The sequence below is a fragment of the Azolla caroliniana genome, unplaced genomic scaffold (genome assembly GCF_043228905.1).
Source record: "Azolla caroliniana isolate FFs.n. ecotype wild unplaced genomic scaffold, voAzoCaro1.0.p SCAF_9, whole genome shotgun sequence".
Classification (NCBI taxonomy): Eukaryota; Viridiplantae; Streptophyta; class Polypodiopsida; order Salviniales; family Salviniaceae; genus Azolla; species Azolla caroliniana.
Genome location: NW_028230444.1, coordinates 4,836,418 through 4,849,391, shown reverse-complemented (window position 1 = coordinate 4,849,391; position 12,974 = coordinate 4,836,418).

The window sequence follows — 12,974 nt, the reverse complement described above, 5'->3', positions numbered from 1 at the left end:
CCCCTACCTTTCATTGATGGCATATTGGACACAGTAGCAGGCCACGAAATCTATACCTTCCTGAATGGGTTCAATGGATACAAACAAATTCGAATGCACCCGGACAACTAGGAAAAGACAACCTTCGTCACAGAATGGGGCGTTTTCGTGGCTATCACAATGATGTTCGGCTTGAAAACAACGCTGACAACATTCCATCAGATCATTATGGAGATATTTGATGATTACATCCCAACATTCATACATGTATTTCTAGATGATTTTTCTGTCTACGGACGATGACTCGAACATCTAGAACACCTTCGCCTTTAGCTCAATGTCAAGCAACACATATCAACTTGAATCTGACAAAATGTGCATTCGGCGTCACCAGCGGAGCACTACTAGGGCATATTGTTAGCCGTGAGGGAATCAAGGTCGATCTTGATAAAGTCAAAGCTATCCTCGACACACCCGCACCGAAAAATGTGAAAGCCTTAAGCCAATTTCTTGGAAAGATTTGGTGGCATAGCCGAATGGCCGCTACCTGGCGGACTTTGCGACACCCTTACATGCGACTATTCACCGCATACCGTTTCAGTGGACCTCTATCGAGGACGAAGCACACAAGGCCTTGAAAATAATGTTGTCCCAAGCACTCGTCGTCCAACCACCGAATTGGACGCAACTCTTGCACGTTTTTGTCAACACCTCTGATATGGCAATTGGAAGTGCTTCGATGTAGTTAACAACACTCAACTCGTATTGACCGGTCTATTACACTAGTTGACGTCTCTCAATAGCAGAAAAGAATTATTCAACTACACCGAGAGAGAGGCCCTCGGGATGATCTATAGTGTAACCAAGTTTCTGCATTACTTACTCGGTAGTAAATTAACTTTTCATGTTGATCCCTCAATGCTCCTGTACCTGGTCACGAAACAATCACTTATGGGCAGATGGGTTAGATGGATGCTCTTATTAAAAGAATTCGATTTTGACATTCATCACAAGTCAAGGGTCCAACACGCCGTTACCGACTATTTGAGTCAACTCGAGTCCGGGAAAAGAGTTGATGGCGTACAAGGTGACTTCTCGAATGGGGAAATTTTTCAAATCGACTCAGCCAATCCCAATTAGGACCCCGAGGACAAGTGGATTGAGGACATGACATATTTTCTCACCTTTGTCCTGCCACCTATCAACATACCACTGGATGAAAAGAAGCGATTGGCCGTCCGAAGTCGGCAATTCTACTTACTCCACGACACACTATACCATAAGAGTGCAGATATCATCTGGCGACGCGCGCTTCGACCACTCCATTTTGTGGGTCTCGATTTTGTGGGCCCATTCCAACCAACCCCGACACGAATGGGAAATCGTTACATTATTGTTGCGATTGATTGCTGCACCAAGTGGGTCGAAGCCAAAGCACTGAGGGATAACACGACCACATCTACGGCCAAATTCATCTACGAAAACATTTGGTGCATGTATGGATGTCTGATTGAATTGATAAGTGACCAGGGGAGCCATTTTATCAACAACTTGGTACACAACCTCATGAACCACTACGACGTGGTTCATAAGAAGAGCATGCACTATTACCTGTTAGGTAACAGGTCCCTTCGGATGCGAAGAGGAGCACGAATTGAAGAAAAAGGAGAACCGAATCGGTTGACAGCAACTCAGCCGAGGCCAAAAAATCAAACCGATTGTTCTATTTGGTCGTGACCAAAAATTGAATCCAAATCGATTCGACTAATAGCCGAATCATTTGAAGCCGACTCAGGGCTATATCTGTAAATAGAGTTAATGTGCCCTTGTGGGCTATATTTGTAAATAGCCATGAATATTGTATTAGTATAAATACATCTAGGGCAATCATTATTTGATATCATCATCATCATTGTTGTATAGTTGAAAAGTTATAGTTGGTAGTTGCCTTTGTAACTAAGTGAGGGTAAGAGAGTGAGAGTGAGTAACTTCTCCATAGCCATATGCTTAGACGAAGAAGAACTCAAGGTTGGTGCCGTGAAGCTTCTTATTGTATTCCTCTTACTAATAGTGCGATAGTTCGGAGTCTGTGGGCTCCCATGGTTTTTCCCATTTTGGGTTTTCCACGTCAAGTACCTGTGTCTTTGTACTTTCTGCTTTTCTGTTTGTCTGCATATTGTCGTTCTCGATCTTTGCACCTGCATACGTATACGTAACAACCGGTTGTGGTTGGTCAATTCTCAATAATCTTGTATCAGAGCGATGGACGAACATTTTGGCGGAATGTTCAAGTTAATCGGGTCCAACTACTCAATGTGGAAGTCGAAGATGCACGATATGCTTGTGTGCAAAGACTTGTTGTCGGTGCAATACGTTAAGACCAAGTAAGACAAGATCAATGCATCGACTTGCGAAGTTATGCATCTGAAGGCGGCTACATACATAAGGTGTTTTATAGACATGAATCTATACAACAACTTTGATGAAGAGACGAGTGTCGACCTCTGGAAGAAGATTGGCGTAATGTTCAAGAACAAGAACGTTGTGAATAGAGTCTCAGTCTTCAAAAAGATCGTGAGACTCCGGTATCAGGATGGCTTCAGCATGGCGGAGCATTTGAATGCCTTCCAGGGACTTATCAATTAGACCACCTCTCTAGAAGTACCTATTGTTGAAGAGGTATTAGCATTATTATTGCTGGGATCCCTTCTAGACAGTTGGGAAAAGCTCATTGTCGCATTGGGTAATGCCGAACCAGGAGGGAAGCATTTATCCCTAGAGATGGTGAAGTCGAGCTTACTAAATGATGAAGCTCATCAAAACGACAGAGAGTCCATTACCGACCCCAAGGCCTTAGTCATAGAAGGTGACATGAACCGAGGAAGGGGCCGAAATAGAAGTCCCAGGAATCGGGAGAAGTTGGGGACGAGGTCGAAGTCAAGGGGGAGGCCCACCTGCTTCTATTACGGGAATCTAGGGCACTTCCAAAAGAATTATTGGAACTTTTGGAAAGAGAAAGGGGAGGCTGATGGTGTAGGCTCGAAGAAGATTTTAGACAGCAAGAACACCTCGGCTATCGCGACAAGTGGGGAGGAACTATTGCTGATCATTGAGCAGAACGAACTAAATCATGTCGATGATGAATCGTCATGGGTGGTCGATTTGGGTGCGTCGTTTCACCTAATCCCTGACCAAAAGTGCTTCTCATCGTACAAGGCCGGAGACCACAATCTTGTAAAGATGGGAAATGAAGGAGGATGCCAAATTGTCGGCATAGGAGATGTGTGTTTGATGATGTCGACCAGGTGCCGACTAGTGCTAAAGGATGTCCGACACGTTTCAGAAGTTCAATTGAATATGATATAAGTTGGTCAACTAGATGACGAAGGCTACATAGATAACATCCGGAACGACATCATGAAGTTATGCAAAGGGATCCTGATTGTGGCCCGAGCTTGGAAAACTAAAACACTGTATCTAATGCATGCCTGAATATGTTGAGAGGAAGTGAATGTGGCAGCCGACATAGTTGGTGAGTTGTGGCACAAGAGGTTGTGTCACATGAGCAAGAAGGGGATGCGAAGACTTGCTAACGACAACCTCATTCCGGAGGTGAAGAACGTGCAACTTGAGAAGTGCACCGATTGCTTGGCTAGCAAGCAGAACAGAACCGCTTTCCGAACTACGTCCTTGACAAGGAAGAGAATACCGCCGGAACTCATGCATATTGACATATGCTACATAGACACTAAGTCACATGCATGTTCACAATATTTTGTGACTTTCATTGATGACCATAGTCGAAAGTTGTGGGTTTTTGTATTGAAGACCAAGGACCATGTGCTCTCGGTCTTCAAGGAGTTCCAAGCGAGAGTCGAAAGAGAGACCAACGAACAACTAAAAGCGGTTCGAGTGGATAACAGAGGAGAGTACCGAGGATAGTTCGAAGAGTACTATCGGTCGAAGGGAATCCGACTCAAGTATACCGTGCCGAAAATGCTAGAACTCAACGAATTGGCCGAGAGGATGAACCAGACCATCATGGAGAGGGTCCGAAGTATGTTAGCACATGCCAAGTTGTCCAAGACATTCTGGGCTGAGGCGTTGATGACAACAACGTATGTGATAAACATATCACCCTCAACATCCTTGGATGAAGATATTCTAGAAAGGCTGTGGACCAACAAAGACGTATTGTACTAACACCTAAAGGTGTTCGATTGTCTTGCCTACGTGCATGTGGCTAAGGATCAAAGGGGAAAACTAGATCCGAAATCTTGGCCATGCATATTTCTGGGATATGGCGATGACGAATTTGGTTACCGACTATGGAACTTAGCTGACAAGAAGGTCATTTGGAGCAGAGACATAATCTTTCATTGAGGATAAGACTATTGTTGATTGGGAGAAGGAGAAGTCAGATACATCCTCTTGAACAGTCGAAAGTTGGAGTAAATAACATGGAGAGCTGATCGAATTTGAACAAGTCGGGTCGATCGGAGGCTTGTCAGACGCGGAGTTGGATCCAACGAGGAACGAGAAGTAGTCGACTCCAACCCAGACAAAGAACCAACTGAAGGAGAAGAGGAAGATCCTAGCAAACCGGTTGAGGAAAACAAAGGAAGATGATACCCTTTGAGAGAAAGACGTGCCCCTTGAAGATTTTTGGATAAAGAGTATGTATGTACTGCTAACCGACGAGGGGGAGTCGGAAAGCTTCGACGAAGCAAAGAGGGACACCTGTAAAAGAATACATGTGCGGAAGTGTGTGCGATAGACACAAAGTACATAGTCGGTTTCAAAAATTCGACAGTTAGGCAAACACAGAGAGTGGTGAGAGAGAGAGAGCAGACAACAACTTCTAGTACAAAATAATGAACACTCTATAGACTATCTGTGTACATACATTATGCTTAGTGAGCACTTTTATACAAGCCCCTCATGAATGGGCTGACACAAGTACCATCATTACTTTAATGCTCATAAATGAGCCTAACACTATTCCTATTTACTATAATAGGAATATAGGCCTCCAACGGCCTACCGGAATCCCTTCGACTCGGCTCTCGACACTCAGATCTCGGCTTCTTTAGCTGATTTGGCCCATGTTGAGCTTATCTCTCAACACTCCCCCTCAAGCTCAACTTGAGGTCCCTCTGTGTTAGTTCCAGCTGGTTTGTAACTCCCGCCTCTTCTCCTGACGTCTCGACGCCTCACTTGCTCTCCTCGTCCAGTCTGGTCCTGCTTCCCACGACCATTTTGGTCCGACACTTCTTGACTCAACTGGTTCCGTGCACCTCAACCATTACGGTTGGCTTGTCTGCTTCCAAGGCCCTTGTCAACTCCCTCGTTGTCGCGATGTCTTGAAGAGTTTCGGCCAGAGGCGGAAACCGGGAAATATTGGCTACATCGGCGGGGTGCACCATGTGCACTCACCCTTGTATAATTGTGTGAATAATAGGAGTTAAGTCGGGACGAAGAATCCCATGTAAATTGGGATTTATCCCACATTGTAACGCATCCCTCTCCTTGTTCTATAAAAGGAAGGGATGGTCCCTTGTAGAAGGGTTGCCCATTTTGAGTCTTAAGGGTATACCGTTTTGTGTTTCTTTCTAGGGTTAGCTACATTCTTTCTCTTCTTCGTTTCTTTTCTGCTCCTTCTCGAGGAGTCGAGCAGTAGCTATGACGACAAGCTGTTAGGTTAGTTTCTCTTCTTCTGTGCGTAGCCGGCTCACGGCCAAGGTGGTATCTCTCCCTGTTGTAGGTTGCTTCTGCTCGGCCTCCTGTGTAAGACCCCGCTCGGCGCGATGAGCCCGAGAGCTCCCCGACGACGGCTTGGCGGCAGACTGCTATTGCGACCTAGCCTACCTCAGTCCGAGTCGGAGTAGGAGTTGTAACTCACTCTTGTAATCATATATATATATATATATATACAGGGTTGTGCATATTTGTGTCTCTGTCGGTGTCAGGTGCTTTCCCTTCCCTGTGTTTCCTGTACATAAGAGGTGTGCGTTGTGTCGGTGTTGCGCGCCTGTTCTCACCCTCTCTTCCTCTCTTGCGTTTGGTAGCCACCGGTACGCGTCCGGAATTGCTCCGGTTCGCGCCACCACCAACGCAGCCGGGACCGAAGAGAAGTCGGCTTCCTACGCTCCGTCACTCTCTAGTCCAAGACCCCCGTGGTCTCGCCCCCTTCTATACGCAAGCGCGAAACATCGCGACAACGTATTTGGCACCCCTCGACCCGTCGGCTCCTCCATCTCGGTGTCGGCTTCAACTGCCTTCTCATCTACCTGACCTTTGTGCGGATCGGCTCGTCCGAATCACCTTCCACAATCGAATCGGTTGGTTCCGATTCGTTCCAGCTCTTGTCCAAATTGGTTGTTTCCAATTCATCCTCTTCTAGGCCCATGTTTTGGTCTTCGCCTTCTCTTGGTCGGCTCTATCCTTCACAACCCTATCGCCCCTCTCGGCTCTTCCTCCCCTTGGGTCGGTTGGCTCTGACTTCGACTCTCTCTTCTAGTCGCTACATCTGGCTAGTCTTTGCTGAGCTGCGCTTCCTTCATCTGTCTACACGTCCTTGGTTTCTCTAGCCAATTCACACGTTATGACTTCTTCAGTCATGCCAAAATCGAAATTTCCATCCGATTCGGCTTTTCGGACTTCGTGTCTCTCTTTTTCGGTTTCACTCCTCCCCCTCAAGTTCGACATATCGAGGTGCTATATGCCAAGCATTCCCGAGAATTCCCACAACTTGTCTAGGACAAGAGGTTTGGTGAAGATATCGGCAGTCTACTGAGCAATCCGAACATACACTAGTTCGACTTCACTAGAGAGGACTTGCTCGCAGACAAAATGATAGTGCATCTCGACGTGCTTTGTATGAGCGTGGAAGACAGGGTTCTTCGTGAGTTGGATGCTACTGAGGTTGTCACAATATATCATTGTCGGCTTGGACACCTCTACATGCAAATCCTTCAACAACCTTTTTAGCCAAATGGCTTTGCATGTAAGGACAATTGCCCCTTCATACTTGGCCTTAGTGCTCGACAATGCCACTATCAACTGCTTTTTACTGCTCCAGGCAATCGCGACACTTCCCAGTTAAAACATGAATCCAGAAGTTTACCTGGGATCGCCAACGTTTCCGGTCCAATTGGCATCGGCATCCATGTAGCTGATTAACTCATCGGTTACTCCTGCCTGATACAATGACACCCTGTCCTTAGTGCCATTGACATACCTCAATATCCTTTGCACGCACGGAAGGTGTTCGACCTTTGGATGTGACATGAATTGACTAATCAGGTCGACCAGGTAATTGAGGTCCAACCGAGTGATTGTCAAATAGATGAGGCTTCTGACAATCTATCGGAACCGTGTCGGATCACACGTCATTTCTGAATCTCGGCGAAGCCTCACATTCTTGTCCAGAGGGGTTGAGATGGACTTACAATCGGCCATCCCAAACTTGAAGAGCATATTAAACACATAATGGCGTTGGCTGATCAATATGCCTTCGGGGGTTCGGATCACTTCGATCTCGAGGAAGTAATGAAGGTCCCCCAGATCCTTCATTTTGAATGATGCCGCAAGTTGAGACTTTACTTAGCCGATATTTCCGAGGTCGGCACCGGCGATGACTAAATCATCAACATATACTAGTATGCTAATCGGGCCGGTTCCACTCGGCCGAATGAACAATGAGGAGTCTGATTTCGATGGAGCAAACCCCATCCTATGCAACCTTTGCGTGATCTTTTCATTCAAGGCACGCGGGGCTTGCTTGAATCCATGCAACGACTTCTTCAATCGATAAACTGTCGAGGTGTTTTGTTCGGATAGAAATCCGGGGGGATGTACCATGTACACTTGTTCCTCAAGATCACCTTGCAAGAATGCGTTCTTTACATCCATCTGATGTAAGTGCCACCCCTTTGCCACTGTTACCGCCAACAATACCCAGACAGTTGTCATCATCGCGACCGGTGCGAAGGTCTCATCGTAGTCGATGCCATATCAGGCCTTATATTGGTTGATCGACCTGTCGGCATTGTACTTAACCTTGTGCACCCACATGCATCCGATCGGCTTCACTCCCTTCAGAACCAGGTCCCATGTCTCGTTCTCCGCTAGTGCATGATCTCTTCCTCCATCGTGGCACACCAATTTGCATCCTTCGCGCTTCTGTGTAGCTCTCCAGCTCACGCACATTTGCCACCTTTGCCATATATGCATAACGGTGCGCCATATACCCATTATACCCGTATCGAAGTATGAGATTCTTTTGGCGGGTGGATCGATGTAATTTCTAGTTCGCCGATTTTGTGGCCCTCTCGGCCAACTTCAACCTCGTCTTCGGAGGTCCCTCTTTGCACCTTGCCACATCGAATTTGCTTTGATCCGATGTGTTGGCCTCACTGCCATATTCCAGCATCTTCATCTTCCCCTTCTCCTTGTGTGTAAACCGTCTCCTCGATTTCTGGTGCGGGAACTGCACGATCGAGTCTCCACTACTCGCCGACGCTTCATCCGATTGGTTCGTTCGATTGAGTCACTCATTCGGCCCACTTAGCTGAAATGAGATTAGACTCTCTTCTTGAGTTCCAACTTCTTTTTCCACTAGGAGCATCTCAGCCTCATCCTCAGAATTCAGAATGGAGTGGATGGGAGTTGGAGGTGAAGGCAAGTACCACGACGCCAACTCGTCGAAAACGACATCTCGGCTTACTCGGACCTCTTTCGTTCGGGGGTTATAACACTTATAACCCTTCTGCTCATCCGAGTAGCCGATGTGAATACACTTCTCAACTTTCACGTCTAGCTTCCTCCGCTTCCCTTCGGCACATGCACATATGCCATGCTATCGAAAACCCTCAAGTGTGCCAAGTTCGGCTTCTTCCTAAAATACAGCTCGTGTGGCGACACTCCTCCATTTGCAGAAGTCTGATTCTGCAGTTATACCACCGTCCTGACGGCTTCGACCCAATAAAATTCAACATATGCTTCTCTTCCAGCATTGCTCTAGCTGCTTCTTCCTTTCGGCTACGCCGTTTTGTTGTAGCGTGTATCTATAGGAGAATTCGCGTCAAATTCCTTCCTTTTGTAGATAGCTATAGAACTGGTCAGAAAAGTACTCTTTCCCGCCATTCGACCTTAGGCACTTGATCTTTCGGCCTGTCTCCCTTTCGGCAAGGCTTTTCACCTTCAAGAAGCAGGAGAATACTTTGCTTTTCTTCTTGATCAAGCATGCCCAAGTGTGGTGAGTGTAGTCGTCGATGAAGGTTACAAAGTAACGATTTCCACTGATATTCACGTTCTGCGCTAGTCCCCATACATCCAAATGGATTAAATTGAGCTTATTTCGGCTTTGATTTCTTTCATTTGAGAACAGAAGTTGGTGATGCTTCCCTAACTAGCAGGCTTCGCAGACCTGGTCCTTTTAGCCATTGAATTTCGGTAAGCCGAAAACAATGTTTTTTGTCTGCATCTCTCGAAGCCGTGGGAAATTGACGTGGCCTAACCGTTTGTGCTACAAATCGATACTCGATTCGACTTTCTAGCCTTTCGCGAACATTGCGGTGCCTACATCATTGGTCTCGAGGATGGGCATCCTCCCTTCTCGCTGCCCTTGCGCGATTATTTTGCCTTCTTCTTCGATGAAGCACTCGAGATAAGTAAATCGAACTTGCGTGCCCTGATTGACAATCTATTCGACTGACACCAAAATCTTGGTGATTGTGGGCACATGCAAGACATTCCTCATGGTTCCCTTCTGGCCAACATGGCTTAGAGGGACATCTCCTATGTGTTTAATGAGGTGAGGGATGTCATCGCCAATTTCAACGACCCCTAGCTACTCAAGCTTTTCTAGAGTCGAGAAACACTCCTTATGATTCGTCATGTGGTTCGACGTGCCCGAATCCACATACCACACCTTGTTTGACCTTGATGTGTTCACCGCGATTGAGTTGGCTTTGTGCTTCATCATGAAGGCCGGACCCATTCTGGCTTGCCCTGAACCTTCGGCGTAGTGCGATCTCTAACGCCTATTCATGTCTCCTCGGCTCAATCCAGCCTTGTTTGAATTGGTTCACTTTTTCCAGCACTCGCTCTCTCTGTAGCCCTTCTGACCACAGTACCAACAGTTCGTCGCGGTCTTTCCTTGCCATCCTCTGGCGCCGCCTTGACTCTCCCTACCCGAGGAGGGTCCGGAAGTGTTGTCGACATTCAGATTATGCCTTGTGTTTTGCTCCTGTTGACCACCTCCATTGTGCGCTGACCCTCCTTGTCCACCATGACCACGGGGTTGATCCGCTTCCGTGTACAACATCTTGCTATCAGTGTGCGTTGTCGTGAAGAAAACCGTCCCTAGGCGGAATCGGCGCACCAAGGCGTGGGAACCGGTTCTTCGCGCGCGCACGCTCCAAGTTGTACATAGAAGCGAGTTAGGAGGATAATCGGCAGGAACGGGCCCTAACACGAGTGGAGACAAAGACCGCGCGAACAGTCTTTTCGGTGGGGCGCGCGAGCTAAGGAACGGTACGAGTCGGCGGCGTAACTACGCGGATGCGCGAAGAACGGAGCGGATCCCTGTTCGAAAGGGACAGGGAATAAAGCTGACAGGACGGCCTGCTCGTCGGCCTATATAAGGAGCAGGAAAGAGCTGTTGCAGGTATCTCGCGCAGAGAGGACGAAGTGCTGTCGGACCGTTTCTGGACGCTTCGCTCTCTGTCTCCTTCCTTCTTGAGCTCGATAGTTTTTCTGTGCAGGGTTCCGAGGAGGCTCGCGCTGTTTCGAGGAACGCCCGAGTGCTTCCGGCAGCACCTCCGACCTGCTACCCCTTTGCGCGTCGAAGCGAACAGGCATCGGCATCTGTTCGCCGGCCTGTTCGGTTGTAGCCAACCTGTGCCCCATCGAGGGTTGTAGTCGTGTCAGCCATTTTTGTTAATATACATATTTAGTCATTCGCATCTGTCTGTGTCGGTGTCTGTTCGCGTTCTCCGTGCTGAAGGGCCGTGTCCCTGTGTATCCCCGGTCCTGCGTAGCCGGTTTCGCGTTCTCCGTGCTGAAGGGCCGTGTCCCTGCGTATCCCCGGTCTTGCGTAGCCGGTTCTCTCTCTTTCTCCTCCCTCGCTTGCTCTTTGGTTCGAGACCCCCGTGGTCCCGCCTCGTTTTCCACACGCACTTGCGTAATATCTCGACATCTTTGGTGAACCCGACGTGAAGGAGGCGGCAGAAGAGCAGAAGATGAGGGGGTCGGATCTTGCAGAGGCCATGGCTTCGGCCGTGGACCGGATTGTAAACGCGCGCGAGGGCACCGGTGCCCTCGACAGAGCCATTGAGGCGGTCGTCGGCACGATCGGCCGGTTCGATGGGAAGGATGCCACGAAGTATTTGGCGTCCTACGGTGCAGAGATGCTGATGCGGGACATTCCGGAAGAAAGGCGTCTTGCCGGATTTCCCCGAGTGGCGATGCCGAGCATCCATGCGGAGGTGCTCGAGGTGCGGGCGGAGAGCCGTACCTGGGAGGCGTTCGAAGGTCGGCTCCTAGAGAAATACGGGCTGGACGACGCGCTCCGGCTTTCGAAGCGAAGGTTCATGGAATGGGTGGAGTCCCCGGGGAAGGGAAGAAACGCGTCAGCACTCCTCCGGGAGTTCGAGGAAAACTTTGCGCGCCTTTCGGCGCTCGACCGAACCATCCTGGACACGAGCCGGGTCTTGCTGTTTGTCAAGTCGGTCGACGAGCGGGATCGGGAGCAAGTGGGCCTCTTGCTGGAAACCGAAGACGGGCTCACTACCGACTGGGCGGCTGTCAAGAAAGTCTGTGGCCGTTTCGACAAACGGCGAGAATGGGCGGATAACGGGGCAACCGGGTCGGGCTCGGTCGCAGCAAGGAAGCTCGAACCAGCGCCACAGGTGCGAAAGGAAGAGACCCGAGAATGGTTGGAAACCGGTTCGGCTTCGACCGCCGTAGTTAGAGGCTCAACCGGAGGAGCGGGGCTGGAGGAATTGACGAGGGCGATAAAGGACCTCCAAATCGCGCAAGCCCGAAGGGAAGGTGGCGAACCGGCTCGTGACCGACGGCCGGCGGCAGGAAACAGGTGCATGTGGTGCGATGAAGTCGGCCACATTCGGAAGGACTGCGGCGACTTCGCGGAGGCGCTGAGGAACAGGGTGGTGTACCTGTGGGAAGGACGGGTGCATGCCAGCGACACCCGAAGGGCCCTGAGCCGAAACGACGGGCGAGGTGGTATGAAAAGGTTGATGGAAGAGGCGGCGGCCGACACGCGGAAACCGTCCACTACTCGGCGTCGGCCGGCATTCGAGTCGGGGGCGGCGAGGCCCGAAGGGAAAGTAAAGCCGGATTCTGGCCGACGATGCTGGAAGGCCTTGCCGGTGCAAGGCTTAAAAGGGAGGAATCGGACCGTGCGGAGAAACGGGTACGGGAGATGACCGGGTGGAGCGACCCGGTCGAGGAAAAGACGGGCTTCGTGGAAGCCGCTTGCCAGAACTACGAGGCTCTGGTAGAAGAGAAGCGGGTGGGGAAACCCGGGACGACCGGGCCCTCACAACGATACGAGACCCGGTCCGGGCCACGACGGGACGAAGCCGGCGGGGCCGGTACGCAAGATAAACCCCAGAAGGGCGGGTACCGTCTGGGGACGGAGATAGAAAGGACCACGGACTTACGAAAGGTCCTGGAGGAACGGATCCTCGACAGCAAGGTGGAGCTGTCGTTACGAGAGGTGCTGGGAATCGCCAAGAAGGAGTTCCATGACTCCATCGTGGACTTGGTGAAACGGAAGAGGCTGTCAACGGAGACAGAACCGGAAAGACCGGTGGAAGTGCGGACGACGCACCTAGACGACATGGCGCTGGGAGACGAGTGGGCGGAAAGCCACTATTCGAGACCACACTGGGCCCGAGCGACCACGGAAACCCCGGTGAAGATCGGCGATGTCCAGGAACCGGTGATAGCTTTGGTGGACCACGGAT